At 38.3% G+C, this 25455-nt stretch overlaps 1 protein-coding gene and 1 pseudogene across 8 annotated transcripts in view; both read left to right on the forward strand.

The window, feature by feature from the left end:
* The window catches only part of MAD1L1 (mitotic arrest deficient 1 like 1), a 999035-nt gene that overhangs the window by 794615 nt on the left and 178965 nt on the right, over nucleotides 1-25455 (forward strand). The window lies entirely within an intron of this gene.
* The window catches only part of LOC130455399 (40S ribosomal protein S15a-like), a 38706-nt pseudogene continuing 13251 nt past the window's right edge, over nucleotides 1-25455 (forward strand).

The following is a 25455-nucleotide window of genomic DNA, read 5'->3' on the forward strand; positions in this document are numbered from 1 at the left end:
GAAGAAAGGGAGGGAGACAATTGGATGATATATAACTTCAGAAAATTTATCAGGAAATTGCTTGTCACATGTAATTAGTAAAATAAAATATCTTTACAACAAAAATAAATAAATGTACCTTTAAAAATAAAATAAGAGTTATTTATGTAGAACCCATCATAGACCCAGTAGAGAGAGAAATACTGCAAGCAAAGAAGATCTGAGTCTCTGCCATCAGGAAACCTAGAATATAGGTATAGGAGTAAAGACCAAAATACATTAAACTGTAAGAAAGCAATAGAGAAGGCATATAATTGGTTGTTAAGTGGCAGGGGGCATCTGAATGAAGAAAGGAAGCAGAAACAAAAGCCATTTTATTCCATTAAACGTCCTCTGAACAAGAAGAGAAAAATGTCTTGCTTTTTTTTTTTAAACCCTTACCTTCCATCTTTGAATCAATACTGGGTATTGGTTCTAAGGCAGAAGAGCAGTAAGAGCTAGGCAATTGGGGTTAAGTGACTTGCCTAGGGTCACACAGCTAGGAAGTGTCTAAGGTCAGATTTGAACCCAGGACATGCCATCTCCTGGTCTGACTCTCAATCCACTAAGCCACCCAGCTGCCCCCTCATTTGTTCTTTAATAATTAGTTTTATCCTTTTAAAAGTGAAGAAACCAAACATAGTGTCTTCTTTTATGACTCTGATTCTTCCCAAGAGGGAGAGACTGTAGAAGATGGCAACCATTCCATGTTAAAATGTATAATGGAGGAGAGGGAAGACAAGCATGGTAGGCCATACAGGCTCCACTTCAAAGAGAGTGGATTTCAAATGGTTCTGAGAAAGAGTAGGTAAGATCTTATCACATAAAATTCTGCAAGGGAGAATTGGCCAGGAGTGATGGAAAACTCCCAAAATTGAATTTGTGAAGGCCCAAAAGGAAATCCAGGACTAGTAAGGAAAAGGAAGGAGAGTTGGCTTAAATATTTCTTTCAAGATTTGTTCTTATAGAACCTACAAATGTAAACCCAGCAATAAACTTGGATTTTAATGTTTTGTTTTGTTTTTCAATTGAAAAGCATTTCTTTTCTCTTCTTCCCAGGAGAAAGGGGACACCTTATAACAAATATGCCCAGCAAAACATAAGTAAGAGAAATAAAGGCAAAAGCATGGCACAGGCCTATGAGAAGAACAACATTAGTATTGAAATTCAGAATTGACTGAGACTCAGAAAAAATTAGGGGCAACAGAAAAGGTTGGAGCTTTTTTCTTTTTAAGTAATATGAAAGAGATCAAAGAAGGGATTTGACAACTGGCAAAGGTGGATGGAATCATGGTGGAGATAAGGCAGAGATACTCAAAGCTTTTCTTTTTTTCTGCTAACAAGAGTGATCTTTGGACTAGAAAATAAAGAAAAATTCTTATAAAGAATTAATATTCAAGATAAGGCAAAAGAATATCTGGCCATCTTTTGTAAAGTCAAGCCCCAAGGTTTAGAGTAGATACAATTGAGAATGCTAAAAGAACTGGCAGAAGGGATTACTGAACCCTTATCACTGACCTTTGAAAAATCATAGATGCCCAAAGGAATCAATAAAGAAACATAACCAGTATCTTCAATAAAACATCAGGATACAAAAATAAATCCACAAACTTTATCCACTTATCAATATAGTCATAACATAGTCCAACATAACATAATCCAAGAGGAAACATTTGGAAATCTCATTCAAAATGACTACAAAATACATAAAAATGCTAAGGAATCAAACTCTGAAACACTCAAAATATGTAGGTATGTATAATTACAAAGCTATTAAAAATGACTTAAATAAGATAGTCATTGTTCATAATTGAGTTGATTACTAATATAATATCAATGATGATACTACTGAAATTAATTTACAGGTTTGGTGCTATACCATTTGTACCACCAAGGGGGTACTTAGTAGGACTAAACCAAATATAATAGCAAGACTGATTTAGAGGAAGAAAAAGGACTAGAATTTCAAGCAAAAATTGGGGTGGGTAGTAAAAATGAAGAGAAATGAGCACTTCAAGACCTAAAATTGTACTAGAAAGAAATAATCATCAAAAATACTTTCAGCACACGGTAGCCAGTTCGTGCAGTGGATAGAGACCCAGGCCTGGAGACAAGTTCTGAGTTCAAATTTGGCCTCAGACACTTCCTAGCAGGCAAGTCATTTACCCCCATTGCCTAGCCCTTACCGCTCTTCTACCTTGGAGCCAATACTTAGTATTGATTCTAAGAGAGGAGGTAAGGACTGAAAAAAGAAGTATTTAGCACTAGTAAGTGATAATAATAAAGTAGGTCAGTAGAACAGGCTAGGTAAGCAAAGAAATGTTAGGGGAAAGATAATGAGCCTGAAAAAGAGAAGACTTATGGGGGTTTTCCTTGGGTGTTTCAAGAGTTCTCACCAAGAAGAGGAATCAGAATTGTTCTTCGAACATGATAGACTATGGGGCAATAGGTAAAAGCTGCAAAAAGGAAGATTTAAGCTTGATTTAAGGGAAAAGATTCTGAATAAATCAGACCTATGGCAAAGTGGAATCCCCTATCTTGGGACATAATGAATTCTCCTTTGTTGAAAGTCTTCAAACCAAGGCTGGATGACCATGTGAGCTGTTTTAGAGTAGACTATTGTGCCAGCTACAGGTTGTAATAAGTGGCCTGTGAGGGTCTGACTGTCTCTGAGATTCACTTATGGGGTAGCACAGTGCAGTCTACAGAACCCATGATTGTTAATAAATGTCATCTTGCAGTGCCACCACTGTGGTGCACATGAATGTCCTGGCAAATGCTCTCAGAAGCATCGACAATTTGAGGAAAAGCCAGGTTCTTATTATACCATGTTCTAAAGTAATTGTTCAGTTCTTAACTGTGCTTCTGTCATCACAGTTACATTGGCAAATGTGAAATCATCAATGATCACAGAGCAGGAAAAATGGATGTAAACTCATGAGCAGATTAAACAAGTGTGCTGTAATCAGCTCCAGATCGGATATTCAACTGAAAGATCTGGAAAAGTGGCAGAATAATTGGCTGCTGTCCTGTCAGTTTGGGTTCATTGTGCCTACAACCTCAGTTGGTATCCCGGATCATAGATGAAAACACAGAGGAGAAAAAATCCTGGGATTCTTTTTTTAAGGGTGTAAAACAAATATTGAAAAAAAATACTCCAATGGAGAGGAAGGGAAAAAAGAGAGATCGCTGTAGACTTGTGTAATTGAGATGATGGCATGCTAGCTAGCTTTCAGGTAGGATTTGGATAAGCAGCAAAAACTATGGGGAGCATTTCAGGTGGAAAGACCAGCATGGGCAAAGGGTATCGCACCAGGAATGACCATGGCTCGTGTGAAGAACAGGGAAGAGACTGGCTTGACTCAGCCTTGTGGAGAGTCCCATGTTGGATAGTAGCAGGGCATATGTTAGGTTAGTTCAGATTATGGAAAATGGTAGGCCTTGCAAGAAGGAAACTTAATTAGAGTTTCTTCCATCTTCATTAACCATAAAAAATAAACATCTGATCTGTAGCATTGTCCATCTGCAGGTGACATGGCAGCATCTCACTGCAGTGGCAGCATGGGCCATCACATAGACATTTGCATGGTGGTAGTTAAATTTGGCTCTAGGGGAAAAACAGAATGAACAGTAACTCCTGGTGACTTATTTTATTTCATTTCTTTTTGTCTTCAAAAATGATTTTTCAGACAGGAAGGGGGTTGAAGGCAGGGTTAGAAATAGCTGTATGCCTGTTTCCAGTTGAGCAGGTTTTGCAGATGTGCACTGGGATAATTGAAGGTTTGCTGTTCAGCCCTACATAGCTTTGCTGGAGGAGAAAACATGGTCTGCCTGTCCCAGCTATGGACAAAATCTTTTGTTGCTAGCGTGGGAGGAAAAAGCTACCTGGCTCTAGGCACTGCCATTTGTGGGGGGTAAGGGGGGGGTGGAGTGAAGGCAAGAAATACTGCTTCCAGATTATCCCAGAGGGGCAGCATTTATGTTGTGAGGTTGACATGTGGCCCTGTCCCACCCCCATGCCCTCCTCCCCTGAGGAATAAAAAGATCCCAAAGCTATTAGAACTTTGGGAAGCTTTTTTCATCTACTTCTTGAAACCTGTTGTTGAACTGTGCATGTGGAAAAAGATTTTGCAGAAGTGCTATGTGGGCAAGTATATATTCATAGCTCTTGTTTTCTTTTTGGCATTTAGATGGCATCTCTCACTGTACTTTTACCATCTCAGGAGTACTTTCTCCCCACTCCTTTCTTTCATCGCATAACATTCCAGAGAAGGAGAACATTTGATTCCAAGAATGAGATTTTAAGGTTCAGAGAAGAAAGTCACACACCAAATCTGTCACTGATCTGGGATGGGAGCTTTGAATGTTGGATTCTCTGAGTGATGCAGTAGACTCTGGTGTAGCTCCCTTCCCAAGCCTCCCTAAGACCCTTCTTATTCTTAACTGTACTTCCTTTTGATCTAAAAAGAGACACATCCATCAGAAGCCACTCAGTGGGCCTCGGAGAGGAATTCATAGTGCCATGCCTCATCAGAATTCCCCAGCGAGCTGAGAACACAGTAGTTCTCCCAGCAGCCACAGTGACTTGGAGGCCCAGCCATCCATGCATTCCTATAATTCTTCTGTCTTCCAAGTGAGCAGGGATTCTGAACTGCCAAAGCCGAGTCCAGCCTTCAGAATGTTCTGCATCAGGGCACCTGGAGTTACCAGAAAGCTTCCACTGGACTAACCCATGCTCTTGGGGGATGGGGGTGGCCTGGGAGTGGCAGCGTTCGGGGAAAGGCACAGCTTTAGCCATATACTCATGTTTTAATTAATCCATATAAGCACTTCTTTTTTTTCTCTTCAGAATGTCCAAGTGGTTTCTGACTGGGTATCATTATGTCACCTTTACGTATATGAACAGTGAAAAGCATCACTCTGGGGGTGGGAAACCAGCAGAGGCCCTACCTTGCTATTTGAGAGCCAAATATATTGCATACATGCCAAAGAAAAATGAAGATCAGTTAAGGAGTCTGGCTATATAAAGGACATTTAAAAGGGTTTTTGAAAAATATGACCAAAAAACGCTCAAAGGGTCCAAAGACTTATAATGTTGCCTTTCAAGTGAATTTCAGCTTCCTTAAGGAAAGGAGAGACCTCAAGAGGTAGCTGAATGTATATATGTGTGTGTGTGTGTGTGTGTGTATGTATGTGTGTGTATATATGTGTATGTGTGTGTGGACACACATATAAACACACACACATATAAAAATGGATAGATAAAGAAAATAAAGAAAGAAAGAGATACACAGAGAGAGCGGAAGGAAGGAAGGAAGGAAGAACAATTTAGAAAACCAAAGGAAAAGAAAAGGGGATGGGGTGGGAAGGAAATGAAAATTTGAAAAATGAAACTGCTGAAAAAGACAAAGGATCTCACTCAGCATCTTGGTTATCTTTATTCATGCTTCCAAGCTTGTTTTATTCTAGTTGGCTGGAATACAGCTCTTAGCTCCTCAGATAGGGGGGTTGGGAAAGACCCCAAATATTTTGGTTAACAGTATTTCCAGGAAGATAATGGCTAATACCATTTACTCTCACCCAAATCAAAGCAAAAAAAAAAAGAACATCTGTATTTTCAATTCAGATGAATTACCAAATAACTCACAGTAGAATTGCTTTAAAAAATAGGTATTCCCAATTCTTTCAAAATGTGATTTGCTTGTAAAAAACTCAATATACAACCAGTTTTTTAATGAACAGAAAACATCTTTTAGAATAGAATTAGCTATGAATCTAACCCTCTAGTTTCTCTAGTAAGAGTTTAATAAATGTTTGTTGACTGACTGATCAAAGGGTTCTAATCTTTTTGCCTTTAAGATGTTCATTAGCATAGATCTAAAGGGTAGCATTGTCATATATATCTAGTCAATAGATTTATCATGCAAAGAATTATAAGGGCTAAAACAAATAAAAGAATGGATTCCTGCCCTTATGGATCTTACAGCCCAGTTGCAGAGATAGGACATAAACATTTATTTGTTGTTGTTCAATTGTTTCCAACTCTTCATGACCCCATTTGGTGTTTATTTTTGTTTTTAACTTTTTTAATTTATTAATTTATTAATGAATTTTAAATTTTATTTAATTGATTACTTAAGATAATTTTTCCATGGCTACACGATTTATGTTCTTTCCTTTCCCTCCTCCCACCCCCTTCCTGGAATTTACAAGCAATTCCTCTGAGTTTTACATGTATCACTGTCCAAAATCTATTTCCATATTATTCATATTTGCACTAGAATGATCATTTAAAGTCAACATCCCCAATCATATCCCCATCAAACCATGTGATCAAGCAAATATTTTTCTTTTGTGTTTCTGCTCTCACAGTTCTTCCTCTGAATGTAGATAGTGTTCTTTCTCATAACTCCTTTAGAATTCTCCTGGGTCATTACATTGCTGCTAGTAGAGAAATCATTACATTCAATTGTGCCACAGTATATCAGTCTCTATGTACAGTGTTCTTCTGGTTCTGCTCCTTTCACTGCATCACTTCCTGGAGGTTGTTCCAGTTCACATGAAATTCCTCCAGTTCATTATTTCTTTGAGCACAATAGTATTCCATCACCAACAGATACCACAATTTGTTCAGCCATTCCCCAATCAAAGGGCATCCCCTCATTTTCCAGTTTTTTTTGCCACCATAAAGAGCGCAGCTATGAATATTTTTGTACACATATTTTTCCTTGTGATCTCTTTGAGGTATAAACCCAGCAATGCTATGGCTGGGTCAAAGGGTAGACAGTCTTTTAAAGTCCTTTAGGCATATTTCCAAATTGCCATCCAGAATGGTTAGATCAATTCACAACTCCACCAGCAGTGCATTAATGTTCCTATTTTGCCACATCCTCTCCAACATTTATTACTTTCCTTTTCTGTAATGTTAGCCAGTCTTCTAGGTATGAAGTGGAACCTCAGAGTTGTTTTGATTTGCATTTTTCTAATTATAAGAGATTTAGAGCAATTTTTCATGTGCTTATTGATAGTTTTGATTTTTTTTATCTGAAAATTGCCTATTCATGTCCCTTGCCCATTTATCAACTGGGAAATGGCTTGATTTTTTATACAATTGATTTAGTTCCTTATATATTTGAGTAATTGGACCTTTGTCAGAGGTTTTTGTTATAAGGATTTTTTCCCAATTTGTTGCTTCTCTTCTAATTTTAGTTGCATTGGTTTTATTTGTATAAAACCTTTTTTAATTTCATGTAATCAAAATTATTTATTTTACATTTTATAATTTTTCTAACTCTTGCTTGGTCTTAAAATCTTTCCTTTCCCAAAGATCTGACAGGTAAACTATTCTGTGTTCCCCTAATTATAGTTTCCTTCTTTATATTCAATTCATTAACCCATTCTGAATTTATCTTGGTGTAGGGTATGAGATGTTGATCTAAACCTAATCTCTCCCATACTGTTTTCCAATTTTCCCAGCAGCTTTTGTCAAATAGTGGATTTTTGTCCCCAAATCTGGGATCTTTGGGTTTATCATACATTGTCTTGCTGAGGTCATTTACCCCAAGTCTGTTCTATTAACCCTCCCTTCTGTCTCTTAACCAGTACCATATTGTTTTGATGACAACTGCTTTATAATAGTACAGTTTAAGATCTGGTACTGCTAGGCCCCTCCTCCCCCCTTCACATTTTTTTTCATTATTTCCCTTGATATTCTTGATCATTTGTTCTTCCACCATTTAGTGTTTCTTGACAAAGATATTGAAGTAGTTTGCCATTTCCTTCTCCAGCTCATTTGAGGAAATGGAGGCAAACTAGGTTAAGAGATTTGCCCAAAGTCACACAGCTAATAATTGTCTGAGGTCAGATTTGAACCCCTACCAAGATGAATCTTTCTGACTTCAGAGCCAGTGTTCTTCTATCCACTGTGCCACCTAGCTGCCCCTATACACATTTAAAAACAATATTTAATCACAGTCTAGGAATACAAGAAGGGATATAACAAGAATGAAATTAGTGAGTATAGATTATAAATACTATAAGTTAAAAGAAAGGCAAAATTACTGTGGACTAAAAAGGTTTAAAGGATAAGATGAGGCCTGAGCTGAGCCTGAAAACAGAGCAGAATCAGACTTAGAGAGGAAGGGCTGGTACCACATTTTTGAGAATAAATTAATTCTATCTACATGACAGTTTTAGCACCAAAATATCTCAGAATTTTAATATTTATATTTCTTTTAGATAACTCTTGATTTTTTCCAAAAAGCAGCAGTATGGTATGATGAAAAGTGTTGTGACTTTGAGAGTCAAGATCTGAATTTGAATCCTGATTCAAGCATGAACTAGCTTGGTGATCCTAAACAAAAAATATGAATTCTTTTGAGAATCAGTTTCTTTATCTGTAAAATGAAAGTAATAAGATTTGAAGTATATAACTAGGATATAGTTATACTATGAGCTTGGTTTTTTCATATTTTTGGTAAGTGTATTTCAAGATAATTGCTTTCCTTTATAATGTTATATATTTCATTTTATGCATTATGGTAAGGGTTCCATGACATAAAAAAGATTGAGAACTCTTGCTTTAATTCCTGAATTCCCACCAGCACTATATATATCACTATATATATCCCACCAACACTCTCTATATCTCTCTTCCTTTGTCTTTCTTTCTGTCATTATGTGTCTCTCATACACACATACACAAATACATAGACACACACAGAGAACTGTTAATGTGCTTTTCCTCTGCCTTCCTAATTTCTTATTTCATTTTCAGTATTTTCAAACTTTTAGCCCCTATCTTAGATAACTAGCCCCACATATTAGCTCCATGTGGGGTCCCATCTAGGAATATAGGAAGATCCCTTCAACAACACTGGAGGTCAGAAGGCACTTTTATGACCTTTTTAAGATGGTAAAGGCCTGTACTCCTGAAAAATTTACGTCAAGGACTAGAATAATGGAAAATTATCAGGCCACTGGAGATCATCCCACCCTGGACCCAGTCTTTGAGAATCTAGGTTGTTAGGATTTTGGATGTGGGTGAGATATAAAAGGAATTCAAATTACAGTGGCCAGTTAGAGGGGGGGAAAGATGTCATTTCTCTAACTGGCTACTTGGCTTGAATTAGTAGTGGGTGAGTAGGATAGGAGTAAAGTTCATTGTCAATATCCCATTTCTTTTTAGACAGTTGTAAAGTTATTACAAGATCATTATTAATAATTTCTGAAATCTATGTAGTCCTTTCTGGTCTGCATACTTTACATACATTTTCTTATTTGATCTTCACAAGAATTCTTTCAGTTATATACTTCAGCTCTTATTGCTCCCATTTATAGATGAAGAAATTGATTCTCAAAACGATTCATGTTTTTATCCATGATCCCTTAGCTTGTTTGTTTGTGAAAGAGGATGGAAATCCAGATCTTAAGTTTCTCAAAGTCACAATACTCTCTTCATCATACCAAACTGATGTTCTTTGTGAAAAAGTTTCCTAAACAAAATGTTGAATTAGCCTCCTAATTCTTTAGCAAAGAATTAGCAAAGAAATAGCAAAAACACATCATACTTAGCTCCACTCCCTCCTCATCCATAGCCATCATCTACTTCTTCCTGTCTTCCCATCAGGCATAACCTGTGGCAATTATGCCACACTTTGTGCATAGCGCCTCCTACTTCCATTCCACAAATATTTCCTGAACACCTTCACTTTGTGAGGCACCCAACTAGGCACAATTCAGAGATGAAAAATTAAATCCATTTGTGACTTCACTCCCTCAAGGATCTCAGCATCTAATAGGGGAAATGGAGCAGGCAGACAAGTAAATAGAATGCAGAGTAGAATGTACCATTGCAAAGGTGAGGTCCCAAAGATGCTCCAATAGAATCTTCTAACTATGAGTAATTTTTAAGTAGGGGATCATGGGGATGGGAGGAGGAATCAGATGTTCAAATGGAAGGAATGACTCCTGAGCAGGGGAAGAAGAGAATTTAAACAGATGGCTATGATGATGATGATGATGATGGAATTTCACAAACACACATGGTGCCATATTGCCTGAATGAAGGTACAGCTTGAACTTAGAGAGGAGTAAGAATAAATCTCTTGACATGGAACTTTCTTACTCCCAATATATAAATTAAGAGATTCCCAAAGAGCCAGCTACTACTTTCATACAATGGAAAATGCTGGGCTCAGCATCTAAGGGTTCAAAGCTTTGCTGTGACTCTTATTCCTTGTGCATCCAGGGCTGAGTCACCCAATTCCAAATCTTTCAATCTGGGACCCTCTGATCATCTTTTTATTTTGCTTTGTTTTACTGATGTGTTTGTTTGTTTTTTTTTAACTTTTAAACATTATTTTATTTGTTCATTCTCATACATTATTCCTTGGAAACAAAGATCGTTTTCTTTTCCTCCACCCCTCCTGCCACCCCACCCAGAGCCGACACGGGATTCCACTGCGTATCACATGTGTCCTTGATTCGAACCCATTTCCATGTTGTTGGTATTTGCATTAGGGTGTTCATTTAGCATCTCTCCTCAGTCATGTCCCCTCAACCCCTGTAGTCCAGCAGTTGCTTTTCCTCAGTGTTTTTACTCCCACAATTTGTCTTTTGCTTGTGGATAGTGTTTTTTTCCCCTTGATCCCTGCATATTGTTCAGGGACATTGCATTGACACTAATGGAGAAGTCCATTACATTCGATTGTACCACAGTGTATCAGTCTCTGTGTACAATGTTTTCCTGGTTCTGCTCCTTTTGCTCTGCATCACTTCCTGGAGGTTGCTCCAGTTTCCATGGAATTCCTCCACTTTATTATTCCTTTTAGCACAATAGTATTCCATCACCAACATATACCACAATTTGTTCAGCCATTCCCCAATTGAAGGGCATCCCCTCATTTTCCAATTTTTGGTCACCTCAAAGAGCGCAACTATGAATATTCTTGTACAAGTCTTTTTCCTTATTATCTCTTTGGGGTACAAGCCCAGCAGTGCTATGGCTGGATCAAAGGGCAGACAGTCTTTTAGCGCCCTTTGGGCATAGTTCCAAATTGCCCTCCAGAATGGTTGGATCAATTCACAACTCCACCAGCAATGAATCAATGTCCCAACTTTGCCACATCCCCTCCAGCATTCATTACTTTCCTTTGCTGTCATGTTAGCCAATCTGCTAGGTGTGAGGTGATACCTCAGAGTTGTTTTGATTTGCATCTCTCTGATTATCAGAGATTTAGAGCATTTTTTCATGTGCTTATTGATAGTTTTGATTTCTTTGGCTGAAAACTGCCTGTTCATGTCCCTTGCCCATTTATCAATTGTAGAATGGCTTGATTTTTTTGTACAATTAATTTAGCTCTTTATAAATTTGAGTAATTAGACCTTTGTCTGAGGTTTTTGTTGTGAAAATTGTTTCCCAATTTGTTGCTTCCCTTCTCATTTTGGTTACATTGGTTTTGTTTGTACAAAAACTTTTTAATTTGATGTAATCAAAATTGTTTATTTTACATTTTGTGACTCTTTCTTCATCTTGCTTGGTTTTAAAGTCTTTCCTTTCCCACAGGTCTGACATGTATACTATTCTGTGTTCACCTAATTTACTTATAGTTTCCTTCTTTATGTTCAAGTCATTCACCCATTCTGAGTTTATCTTGGTGTAGGGTGTGAGGTATTGATACAAACCTTATCTCTCCCACACTGTCTTCCAGTTTTCCCAGCAGTTTTTGTCAAATAGTGGGTTTTTGTCCCAGAAGCTGGGGTCTTTGGGTTTGTCATATACTGTCTTGCTGTGGTCACTTACCCCAAGTCTATTCCACTGATCCTCCTTTCTGTCTCTTAGCCAGTACCAAATTGTTTTGATGACCACTGCTTTCTAATAGAGTTTGAGATCTGGGACTGCAATACCACCTTCCTTTGTATTTTTTTTTCATTATTTCCCTGGATATCCTTGATCCTTTGTTCTTCCAAATGAACTTTGTTATGGTTTTTTTCTAATTCAGTAAAAAAAATTTTTGGAAGTTCAATGGGTATAGCACTAAATAGATAAATAAGTTTGGGTAGGATGGTCAATTTTATTATATTGGCTCGTCCTATCCATGAGCAGTTAATGTTTTTCCAAATGCTCAAGTCTAGTTTTAGTTGTGTGGAGAGTGTTTTGTAGTTGTGTTCATATAGTTCCTGTGTTTGTCTTGGCAGATAGATTCCTAAGTATTTTATTTTTTCTAAGGTGATTTTGAATGGGATTTCTCTTTCTGGTTCTTGCTGCTGAGCTGTGTTGGAAATATCTAGAAATGCTGATGACTTATGCAGGTTTATTTTGTATCCTGAAACTTTGCTAAAGTTGTTGATTATTTCGACTAGCTTTTTGGTTGATTCTCTAGAATTCTTCAAGGAGACCATCATATCATCTGCAAAGAGCAATAATTTGGTCTCCTACTTACCTATTTTAATGCCTTCAATTTATTTTTCTTTAATTGCTACTGCTAGTGTTTCTAGTACAATGTTATATAGTAGAGGTAATAATGGGCAGCCTTGTTTCACTCCTGATCTTATTGGGAATGCATCTAGTTTATCCCCATTGCAGATGATGTTAGCTGATGGTTTTAGATATATACTGTTTACTATTTTTCGGAAAGACCCTTCTATTCCTATGCTTTCTAGTATTTTTAATAGGAATGGATGTTGTATTTTATCAAAGGCTTTTTCTGCATCTATTGAAATAATCATGTGATTCTTGTTGGTTTGCTTGTTGATATGGTCAGTTATGTGGATGGTTTTCCTAATATTGAACCAGCCCTGCATTCCTGGTATAAATCCTACTTGATCATGGTGAATGACTCTTCTGATCACTTGCTGGAGTCTTTTTGCTAGTATCCTATTTAAGATTTTTGCATCTATATTCATTAGGGAGATTGGTCTATAGTTTTCTTTCTCTGTTTTTTCCCTGCCTGGCTTTGGAATCAGTACCATGTTTGTGTCATAAAAGAAATTTGGTAGAACTCCCTCTTTGCTTATTATGTCAAAGAGTTTGTATAGTATTGGGATTAGTTGTTCTTTGAATGTTTAATAGAATTCATTTGTGAATCCATCAGGCCCTGGGGATTTTTTCTTAGGGAGTTCTTTGATGGCCTGTTGGATTTCTTTTTCTGATTTGGGATTATTTAAAAATTCTATTTCTTCTTCTGTTAGTCTAGGTAATTTATATTTTTGTAAATATTCATCCATATTGCCTAGATTGGTATACTTATTGCCATATAATTGGGCAAAGTAGTTTTTAATGATTGCCATAATTTCCTCTTCTTTGGAGGTGATGTCCCCCTTTTCATCTATGATACTTTTAATTTGGTTTTCTTCTATTCTTTTTTTAATTAGATTGATGAGTACTTTGTCTATTTTGTTTGTTTTTTCAAAGTACCAGCTTCTAGTCTTATTTATTAGTTTAATAGTTCTATCACTTTTGATTTTATAAATTTCTCCCTCGATTTTTAGGATCTCTAGTTTGGTTTTCTTCTGGGGATTTTTAATTTGTTTGATTTCAAGTTTTTTTTATTTGCATTTCCAATTCATTGGTCTCTGCCCTCCCTAATTTGTTAATATATGCACTCAAAGATATGAATTTTCCTCTGAGTACTTCTTTGGCTGCATCCCATAAGGTTTGAAAGGATGTCTCACCATTGTCATTTTCCTCAATGAAATTATTAATTGTTTCTATGATTTGTTCTCTAACTAGCCGATTTTGGAGTATCATATGATTTAATTTCCAATTAATTTTTGATTTGGCTCTCCATGTACCCTTACTGATCATTATTTTTATTGCCTTATGATCTGAAAAGGCTGCATTTATTATTTCTGCTTTTCTGCATTTGTATGCCATGTTTCTGTGACCTAGTGTATGTGCTATGTGGTGCTGAGAAGAAGGTATATTCCTTTTTGTCCCCATTTATTTTTCTCTATATGTCTATTAACTCCAATTTTTCTAAGATTTCATTCTTTCTTATTTATTTTTTTATTTGATTTATCTAAATTTGATAGTGGTTGGTTTAGGTCTCCCACTAATATGGTTTTACTGTCTATTTCCTCCTTCAATTCTCCTAGTTTGTCCATTAGAAATTTGGATGCTATACCATTTGGTACATACATGTTGATTAGTGATATTTCCTCATTATCTATACTTCCTTTTAAGAGAATATATTTACCTCCCCTATCCCTTTTAACCAGGTCTATTTTTGCTTTGGCTTTGTTAGATACCATGATTGCAACTCCTGCCTTCTTTCTATCAGTTGAGGCCCAAAAGGTCTTACTCCATCCTTTAATTCTGACATTTTTAGTATCTATCCGCCTGATGTGTGTTTCTTGAAGACAACATATGGTAGGGTTTTGGATTCTAATCCATCCTACTATTCATCTATGCTTTATGGGTGAGTTCATCCCATTCACGTTCAAAGTTATGATTGTCACTTGTGGAATCCCTGGCATTTTGATATCCTCCCCTAATTCTGACCTTTTTTCTTTAGTTATAACCTTTTAAACCAGTGATTTACTTTAGATCAGTCCCCCTAGTCCCCTCCCTTGATATGCTTCCCTTTCTAGCCCCTCCCTTTTTGTTCCCTTCCATTCCCCCCTCTTCTTCCCTCCCTTTTTATACTGACCCTCACCCACCCCTCCTTAATTTCCTCTCATCTCTTACCCTGTTGGATAAGATAGAATTCAAGATCCCAATGGATCTAGATGTTCTTCCCTCACAGAGTTGATTTCACCGAGAATAGGGTTTAAGAATTACCAATTCTCCCTCTCTTCCTCTCCTTCTTATAGAATTCTTCCCCTCCCCTTCCCATGTGTATCTTTGTGTGACAAAGATTATTCTATTTAGTTTTTTTCTATTTCTTGAAGTATATCTTAGTACCGTCACCGATACCCCCCTCCCTTTTTCTTTCTTCCCCCACCTTTCTCCATATCGTCTTGATGCCCCAATCTTTCCCTTTTCATGATTCTTCTAACTACTCTAATGATGCATACAATTTTTGAGAGTTACACATTACATTTTCCCCACATATTAATATATATTATTTGATATAAATGTAGTCCTTATAGAAGAGAGTTTGGATAAAAGAAAAAGATAACATTTTTTCTCCTTTTCCCTTACCTTCATATTTACGTTTTCATGTTTCTCTTGCTCTTTGTGTTTGGATGGCAAACTTTCCACAGAGCTCTGGTCTTTTCTTTATAAATACTTGGAAATCTTCTATTTTGTTGAATGTCCATACTTTCCCCTGGAAGTATATAGTCAGTTTTGATGAATAGCTGATTCTTGGTTGAAGACTCAGCTCCCTTGCCTTTCTAAATATCATGTTCCATGCCTTATGGTTGTTCAGTGTGGAAATTGCAGGGTCTTGTGTGACCCTGATTGGCATTCTTTTATATCTAAATTATCTTTTTCTGGCTTCTTGTAAGATTTTTTCTTTTGCTTGAAAGCTTTGGAATTTGGTAATTGCATTCCTGGGAGTTGTCTTTTGGGGATTTAGTGTAGAAGGTGTTCTGTGAACTCTTTCAATGCCTATATTGCTCCCTTTTTCTAGAATCTCCGGGCAGTTTTCTTGGATGATATCTTGTATTATGATATCAAGATTCCTGTTTATTTTGTAGTCCAATGATTCTCAGATTGTCTCTCCTTCCTCTGTTTTCCACGTCTGTCACCTTGTCATTGAGATATTTTATGTTTTGTTCTAATTCATTAATTTTTTGACTTTGCTTTATTGATTCTTGCTGTTTTGCAAGATCATTGGATTCCAGTTGCTCAATTCTGGTCCTTAAAGCTTGATTTTCTGCTTCGATCTTTTGGCATTCAGCTTTAATTTTTTGGTTCTCTAATATAATTTGTTGGTTTTCTTTTTGAACCATTTTCCACTTCTCTTTCCAGAGGGCTTCCATCTTTCTGATGATAAGCTCCATTTGAGACTCTTCCAGGGCTTGTGGACAATTTTCTTTCTTTTTTTTTTCGGTTTTGCCTTTGTTTGACTTTCGTCCAGTATTTCCTCAGTAGCTTGGGTTTTTCCTCCATAAAAAGTTTTGAGGGTGACAGTCTTCTTTTTTGATTTTTTGCTGGGAATTTGAGGCTCCTGTGCACAGTTAGCCATTTTTTCTGGATGTTTTCAGTTCCCTCTTTAGTCAGAAATCAGAGTCTGATGAGCAGGGGTTTTTGTGTGTGTGTGTGTGTGTGTGTATGGAGTTAATGAGCAGGCTCTTGGTTTTCCTCAGTCCTTTGTGGCTTTTCTCGGTGCCTTCCTCCAGGGGGCCTCAGTGTCTGTTCTCTCTTGCCCTCCTGGTTTCCCGGTTTAGTTACTTTTGGGGATGGGTCCCCAGCAGACCTGGTTAATTCCCAAGGACACACACACACACACACACACACACACACACACACACACACACAAAACACTCCCTGTTCGTTCCAGAGGGACTCCTGTCTCAATCCCTGGTTCCGGCGGGCACACTGATTCTGGGCCACTGAAGTCTACTCTCTCTCACGTGTTTAGTTTTTCTGCCTAGCTGCCTTCGGGAGGGGAGGGGGGGGGGTTCCCCTGCTGTCCTAGTCAACTCACAAGGGCGAAGAAGTGCCCTCTCCTTGCTTCAGAGGCACCCCTTGCTCGTTCATCTCAGCATGTGCTGGCTCCGGCTCTGGCCCTATAGGTGGGGGTGGGGCAAGCTGGATCCGCTGGCCTTTGTGTTTGGGTGGAAGCCCTTTCCTCCTCTTATAGGCTGGTAAAGCCTTAATCCCATGCACCTTCACTGCTACTCCCCGCTCTACAGCTCCTCCGCTCCTCTGATATAGATTCTTAAGGTCTTTTGGGGTGATCCTTATCGGTGTATGTCAGTGTGTGTCTGGGAGAGTGAGTAAGCCATGTTTAGCTGGCCACCATGCTTACCCAGAAGTCCCATGTTTTGTTTTTACATTACAAGGGTTTATAGGCTACTTCCACTCTATGAGAGGTCTCTTGTCACTATAGCAAAACATTAAGTAAAACAAAGGCTCCAGTGACCACATCTGAGAATGCATGCAACATCTGTAGCACCCCAACTCTATTTTTAAAACATTTTTTATTGTCAAGTATCTCTCCCTCCTACCTCCCACACCATTTGAAAGAAAGAGAAAAGAACACATCCCTTTGAACAAATATGCAGAGTCAAGCAAAACAAATTCCCTCTTCTCTGCTCTTCTTAGCAGGATATACTGCTCCTCAATCAGTTCCACCTACCTTCTTCTAGTGTGTTCATGGGTGCCTTCTACAGGGACTGGTTCCAGGATCAACCACTGCTAATTGTATGACTTTGCCTACTTGTTACATATATTAATATGTAATATGTGTGTGTATGTATATATATTATGTAGCATGTGTGTATGTGTATATTTATATGTATTATATATATATGTATACATATATATAATTACACAGTAATTTTCTTATGCTGGAGACCTAATATTAAGGCAAAATTAGGGGCAACTAGGAGACTCAGTGGATAGGGAGCCAGGCATGGATTCAAATCTTGCTCCAGATCCTTCCTGTGTGACCCCAAGCAAGTCACTTGACCCCAATTGCTAGCCCTTACCACTCTTGTGCCTTGGAACCAATACTTAGTATCTATTCTAAGTGTGGAAAAATAAATAAATAAAATCTTCCTGGATTGATATATAATACATCAGTCCATTAGTATGTATTTCCTTAGACTAAAAAAACTGAGTGGATTACTCAGTAGGACCCTCCATACTTCTACACATGCCTGAAATCTGGTTCTGGGGCAACCAGGTAGAGAATGAGGTACACTAACTCATGGCAGTCTTTTTGTGTCTAGTGAATGATCCAGTGAATAAACTGAGGTTAGTGTTGAGGTTTTAATTTAAGAAATATTTCTTCTCCCTTTAGCATGTTTCATCCCTTTTGCATCCCTGTTCCCTGATCGACATGTAATCTTCTTCATTTACTGTGTGGCCATAATCTCTTTTTTCTTGTCTACACAGCCAGACAGGAGAGAACTAGCAGCCAATTTGTGCCCAGAATAAAGGTTCTGACTCTCTGGGTTTGGGTTTTTTTGTGTTTTTTTTTGCTCCAATTGGCTTCTCTGCAGTAAAGGAAATAGGCCAGAAATTATGAAAGAAGCTGGAAAGGAATTTAAGACCCGAAATTGCTTGCCTAGATGAGTTTGTTTGATTTCTTCATATACTCTTATGATCATGGAAGTCAGCAAGCACAGGAAAAGGGGCCCACTCAACCCACTAGGGACATGTTGGTTGGAGAAGGCCAGGCAGTTTTGAAGTTGACTCTCACCATTCTTTAAAGACCAATTTCACATACAGCCCTTTAACATGACTTTCAGTGGCTTCACAAAGGGCAAAATAGTTAAGACAGGATAGAATACTACTTTAAGCAAAGTCTTTTGGAGACTGGAGATGAAGAATTCATATAGACATTTATTCATTCAATCAAACATTTTTTAAGCATTTTCTCTTTGCAGAAAATTCTGAAGTACTGTGGAGAATATAGACATCCAGCCCCTGACACTCAGGAACATTTTTAGGAAACATAATACAAATGTAGAAATAACTATGAAACAAAATGAATTTCATAAGAAAGGTACAGCTGTGGTGAAGGGACAGACAAATGGAATTTATTCACATGTCTGGTGGAGAGGGGGTGAGGGTTCAGGGTAGGAGTGTTGTAGCCTGACCAGAAAGGCATAAATGTGACATTTGAAGGATGCATAGGACAAGGCATTCTGAAAATGGGACTAACATGAACAGATTAGGAAAACCTAGGACCTGCTTAGGGACTGGTGAACAATCCGGGTCAGCTTTGGGATTTAAGTTGGATTTCTTTCTGTAAAGATTCATTAAATCTTTTCTCTCTCCTCAAGGCCTTGAGTCTCATATCCTTCTGGCGCATCCTTCCAACTTTTCCCCTCAGCCAACTCTGTATGGAGAAGCAGCTTTTCTCCCTAATTCCTAGCCCCTCCTAACATCTGCCTTTTAGATTCTCTTTCTCCTTTTGCTCTGTTTTCCCTTCTCTCTGCATTAGTATGTCCCCTGCAGGCCCCACATGTCTCCAGCCCCCCTCCCCCAAACATTAAGAAAGATGGCAAATGCAAATAGTCTCAAAGTCTCAGTGGGTCGGATTTGTCCTCCCTTCCTTTGGGGGCAACAACTAAATCTAGACTTTAGTGCAAAAGAATAGAAATATAGAAATGGTTGATGTGATTCTTACATACACACACTCTCACACAACTACCTTTGTCAAATGATGGGAAGATTTCTTCTGTTTTCTTTCCAACTTACTCTAATTGAAAAGCAGCTCTATCCCCTAGCCCAATCTCCTTTCTCGTAGAGTGTTAATTATTCTCACATCTTCTTTGATTCTTTGATCATTGAAAGGAACTAGGCTGGCATCTGTGTGAGAGCAGACAGCTCAGAAACTCTACTTCTCACCCAAAGCTTTCCCAATGGGGGAGAACATATGTTAGAAAATTTCATGATATAAATATTTTTTTGCATCTTCCTCTGGGATATTCCACCCCTCCCCCCAAGGAAAGGGGATTTGGAGGTAGGATAGGGTGGGGAGCAGAAAAGCTTAGATGCCAACAGTAGCTTTTCTTTCTTTCTATACCTAGTCCAGCCAGGAAGCAACAAAGGTTAACGGGTTTTTATGTAAGGAGAATGGGGCCCAATTTCCTGGGCAAACAAGAGGAGGGTATAGTCAAGTAAAACATACTAGAGATTGGTGGTCCCTCTTTCTTTGCCTCCCACCTCCAACTCAAGACCCTCTTAGTCATGTAGCATACTTTCTGTTTTCCAGATATGGTAAAAGCAGCAGGTTCAGAATTAGTGAATTTCTGAGAGGCCTTCTCAATCCCTCCATCCATTTGTACTCTCCAGATCTTTTCAGTTCCTTTCATAAAGCAATTTCCTGTTGCGTTCCCATTCTCTTTTTACTTACTTCCCCCAGAGCTAGAGTTGACAGTCGTTAGCTTTTGAAAGTGGAATGCAGAGTCATGAACTTAGGACTTGAATTTCAGCTGTGGGCCATGTTGACACTCTCTGGGATTTGCACAAGATTTATAACTCTTATATTAGATTTCAGTACTACCCCTATTGCCCTTGGGTGTAGACATGACCTTCAAATCTGTTTTTTTTTTCTCTTTACCTTTATACCAGTCTTACAAATAAGTACAGAAAATTTGCCTGCCTGCTTTTTCTCTATAAGGTACACAAATAGTGAATTAAATGAAATCAGGTTCTAATGAAGGAATTGCATGCTCACTCAGCATAAAACATGGCTTGATTAGGGTAAGTGGCTATTATTAAGGTCATATGAGTATTTCCCTGTTACCTAAATAACTTGATCACTGTAATTTCAGCTTTTCATTTCATTTCAGCAATCATTTCCTTATGGCTCACTAATATGAGCATAGTGTAGTCAGTCAGCCATTTCATGGCTCTGGGACAAAGGTGGGCATAGCAAATCAATGAGGATGAAGAGGAGAAAGAACAGAGATAGGAGTTAGGAATAAGAGATGAAGACGTGAGAGAGAAGAAGAAAACATTGATGAGATTCTATGTTCAAAATGTTTGACTTCTGCCTAACGAGAATTGTGCTGGCTCTGACTGATAGGTAAGAAGGAATCCCTGGATAATAAATTCTTGGGTGAAGACAAATGTTCAATACCTACTGTTCCCATTGGCAATGTTTGCCTTGACATGTGCTGTGTCAAGGACATGTGGATATTTATTCTTTTTCCAGTCTCTCACCTCCATCTTTGGATTTAGGATTCCAATCAACTCTAGCTTGACCTTAATGGATTCTTTTATATTCTATTTGATCACAAAGTGAACCATGTCATCTGTCCTCAGAAGAATTCTCCCTGTAGCTTCTCTTGATTGCCTTTGTTCTCAGGCATAGGTTAGTTCTATTTTCTCTCTTACCTTTACCTGTAAGGGCATGGATTTGATGAGAAAAGTTCCTCTTGTTACAGAGCATCTTCTTCAAAGCTGCCTACTGTCTACCATCCCCCAAACACTGGCCATTTTGAAGTTTCCGTAATTCAAGGATTTTTTTTTGAGGGGGTCATTCAATCATTTCAGTTGTATCTAACTTATTGAAACTGCTTTTGGGGTTCTGTTGGCAGAGATTAGTATTTAGTGGTTTACCATTTCCTTGTCCAGCTCATTTTACTGATGAGAAAACTGAGGAAAAGAGTCAAGCAACTTGCCACACAGCTAGAGTCTGAAGCCAGATTTGAATTCAGGTCTTCCTGACTCCATGCCTGATGCTGTATCCACTGTGCCACCTAGCTGCCCATGTTTATTTTAGTGCAATGAAAGGAGTACTAGATTTGTAGGAGGAGGATTTGGTTTTGAATTCCAGCCAGGCTACCTGCGGAGATGTATTCTATTGACAAATCACTTGATTTCTGGTCCTCTGTAAATTAGGGATTTGAACTATAGGACTTTTAAGGTCCCTTCCAGCTCTAAATACGTAATCCTTTATTCCTGTGATCTTGTGATACAGGTTTGGGGGGAGGAAAGCAGGGAATTGCTTGCTAAGTGGCCTTAGGAAAGTCAGCCTCCCTCAGTTCCCTCATCTGTAAAAGGAGAGGGCTTTTGAGGTACCTTCTAGCATATCTGAATCAATGATCTTATGATCCTGAGTCCTCTGAGGTAGAAGCTGCCCAATATGTCAGATAGAGCACTGTTAAGAGTCAGTCGTAAGAGCAGAGTTCATGTCTGATACTTCTAGTCCTACCTCTGGCACTAAACACTAGCTGTGTGATGATTTTTGATCTTTGGTTGCCTTCCCGCTTGTCCCCATCCCCCAGACTCTTTCCACACAAAGTTCTTTGGAAGCTTCCATGAAATAAACTGTGTTATTACTGTACATTACCTACACACTGATAATCTTCCCTCTCACGCTTTGCCTGCCTTCCCCCTCCCTTCTTCCACTGATAGCTTTGGAGTTCTTGTGTTCCCAGGGAGCTTTTTGTCTCATAACTCATTCATTCTTGACACCCAACAGATGGCTTCACTGTCAATTAACCTTGTCACTTTTCCTGGCTTTACCCAGGCCCTTCTCTCAATGTTCTGAGTTTCTAAACTCCATTTCATTTGGAAATTTAAATGAACTTAAACTGTGATTGAAGTTTACTGCTGAGCAGGAAGCAGTAATTAGACACAAACATCAGGTAGGCAGGTGTGATCTCCCAGTGAAATGGGCTACTGAATACCCAATGGAACCCCCCAAGACTAGGGCAGATCAGTGGGTAGCAGCCCTGCAATCCCAGAGGTGCACTGACCGTGCTACAAAGAGCAGCGATACGTTTCCAAGAATACCTCAGCAAGGGCATCTGGACATCAAGAGCAGCTGCTGGTGGTACTTCCTTCTCCCTAGCCCTCCAGCCAGTTGCACAGTACAAATGGAAGGATAATAAGATCTTCTCCTCTCTTGGGCCTGTCTGCCTTGCGGCACGAGTAAATATTCTCACTCACGCAAAAGCCCCAGCAGTTCGGGTTGGCTGATGAATATATGTGTAGTAGTTGGATCCTCATCACCTAAAACCAGCTGGTATAGCTTGAGGATGGTAGCGTGTTTGTGGTTCAGCATGCCTATTCTCTAAATTGAGTTCCTCTTGAGTGAGTGTCTCATAGCTATTACTCGTTGCCCAGTCATCCCACATCTCTAAAATTCCTCTTTGTAACATGTGCTTTTTAACCAGTGTGTCAGCATTAGACAGGTCTGATAAGAGTTCAAAGGGAAAATTACAAACATGGGCCAAAGAGTCTTATAATTGGAAGATAATCTGGTCCTGGCTATGTCTGAAGTAAGGATTCTCTCTAATCTTCAGCAAGGTGTCCTGCTTCTTCCTGAGGTTTTCCAGGGAAAAGAAAGCCATCAATTTCCAAGAAAGTCCATTTGATTGAGATAGCTCTTCTTGGTGTTGAATCATGATTTAGAGGAAGGCTCCTCTAATTTTGGTCCAACTTCTACCTAACCTTTGAGGTCAAGACTAATAAGCCTAGTAAGTCTTTTCATTTTGTCCACAACGATATCATGAGCCACTTTGTCAAATACCTTGTAGAAATTCCAGGTAGACTATTTGTATTACATTCCATTTATCAGTTTGCTACTCCCTTAAAATCACTGAAAGTGGGTCAGCAATTAAATGTGCAGTGATTTTTTTTTCATTACCTTACTAGTCTAAAATAAGTCTCTCTTGTTCAAGAATCTTTTAGTGGTTCCTTATTCCCCCTGGGGAAAAGCAAGCAAACATTTCAGCCTGGCATATAAAGCCCTTGCAACTTGGCTCTAGCCTAACTTTCTAGGCTTACTGCAAATTTCTCCCCTTCACATTTTCTACCTTCCAGCCAAACTGAACTCCACATTTTTTTTTTGCTCTTCCCTGGACTCCATATTCCACCTCTGGTCTCTAACACCTTGCAAAGAATGCCTATAATATTTACCATCCTCACTGCTGCATTTTAGAATCCCATTCTCCTTTAAGACTCAATTCATGTCTGGTTCCTCCTGTGGGAAACATTTCCTTATTCCTTTATTTCTTCTCTTTCTTACTCAGTTCTCTCATGTACATAATTTACTACTCAGCAAGCATTGAACTAGCATTTAAAAAGCATCTGTTATGTGTAGGAAAATATATTTACATGTTGCATCTCCTTAGTAGAATATAAGCTCTTGTGAGGACAAGAACTGGTTTTCATTTTATCTGTATGCTCAGAATCTTGCCTACAGGAGGGACTTGATAAATTCTTATTAGATAGGATTGGATGTGATCAACCTTAAACTGATGACTAGAATTCATTTAAGAAAGTAAGATGCTCATTTCCTATATTTTTTATTGATCTTGAATTTTTATTTCCTCAATTATTTTTGTTCTTTTTACCATCCTGAAAATAATTTGCTTTAAAGGAACAAACAAGACTTTTAGGTGGCACAATAGATAGTGAGCCAAGCCTGGATTTGGGAGAACCTGAGTTCAAATGTGGCTGCTGACACTTCCTAGCTATGTGACCCTGGGCAAGTCACAACCCCACTTTTCTAGCCCTTGAAGCTTCCTATAGTCTTGTCTTAAAACTAATACTAAAACAGAATTTGCTCCAAGTTTAAAAAATAAAAGCAAAAAGGGAATGTAAGTAGTTCTACTTTCTTCTTCTAAGCAATAGACCTACAGTATATTTCTTGTGTGTGTGTGTTTTTTTTTATGTCCCCAATGTAACTTAATGTATTTTTTAAAACTTTTCCTATCATTTTTTATATTCTTGACAAGTCACAGCTCATATTCAGATCTGGTCTTCTTAAAAACCATTCCTTATCATTAACATCTTTTATACATGATCTGTTTTGACTTGAGCTCAGCAAAAAGGTAGCTGTGTAGCCTAATCACTTTTTGGTCAGCTCATTATTTTCTATGTCATTAGTGTTATTTACAATTGCAGTAAAGGAGGGGAGAAGCACTTTATTATACTTGGCTTTCCTATTTTGGCTAGTCACTAACTCCTAGGCCTTAGCTGACTCATTTATAAAGTGAGAGAATAGCCCAGAGTGCTAATGTCTAAGGTTTCTTCCTATTCTAAGGGTTTTATATCTGGGGAGGGAGGGAAAGACTGTTCTGCCTTCCCTTTTGTCTTGATGGAGCTGTCCAAAATCCTTGGTGCTGACCAAAGAGACCAAGTGTTGATCAAGTCACCATGGACCTATCCTTTGGGTGGCAGCAAATGAACAGCAGAGATGATTTCTCTTAAAGGCAGGAACTTCACATTGACCTTTTAAAATAAATCAGGTCTCAGGGAATTTGGCCAGCTTTGCTATTTTAGTAGAATGTACTGATACCTCAAGTCATTTGTGGTCCAGGGTTTAGTGGTTTTACTCAAGGCTGCTGACCATTAGAGTAACCTCCTGAATGGAACATAGCATTCTTCTGTCCTTTATCCCAGCAGTGACCTCTGCTATAAAAAATCTCAACTATCATATGCTCATTCACTCAGAGGAATGTCTAATACAAAATAAAATCTCTCTCTAATCACCCAGAGAAAATTTTCCTATGTTTTATAAGATTATTCTAAAAGTGTACTTTCTTGATATATTAAGAGTGCAAATTTGGACCGCAAAATAATTTATTACACAAATTTGTCAATTCAAGAGGTGTTTCATTTTAAATAAATGACGAAGTGGATTCTTCTTATTTGTAAATTGGAGGAAACTAGAGAAAGTGAGACCAAATATTAGAAAATCTTGTCACTCTTCCTCCTCCATCTCTTTCCCCTTTTTGACAAGTAATCAGGACCATTCATAGCACTTTGTCTGAAGAAGCAGGCTTGTTAAGTACTCCAGTCTCCTGCTGTAACAATGAGATCTCAGATAGCCAGGACCACTTTAATTTGAA

The sequence above is a fragment of the Monodelphis domestica genome, chromosome 7, assembly GCF_027887165.1.
Source record: "Monodelphis domestica isolate mMonDom1 chromosome 7, mMonDom1.pri, whole genome shotgun sequence".
NCBI lineage: Eukaryota > Metazoa > Chordata > Mammalia > Didelphimorphia > Didelphidae > Monodelphis > Monodelphis domestica.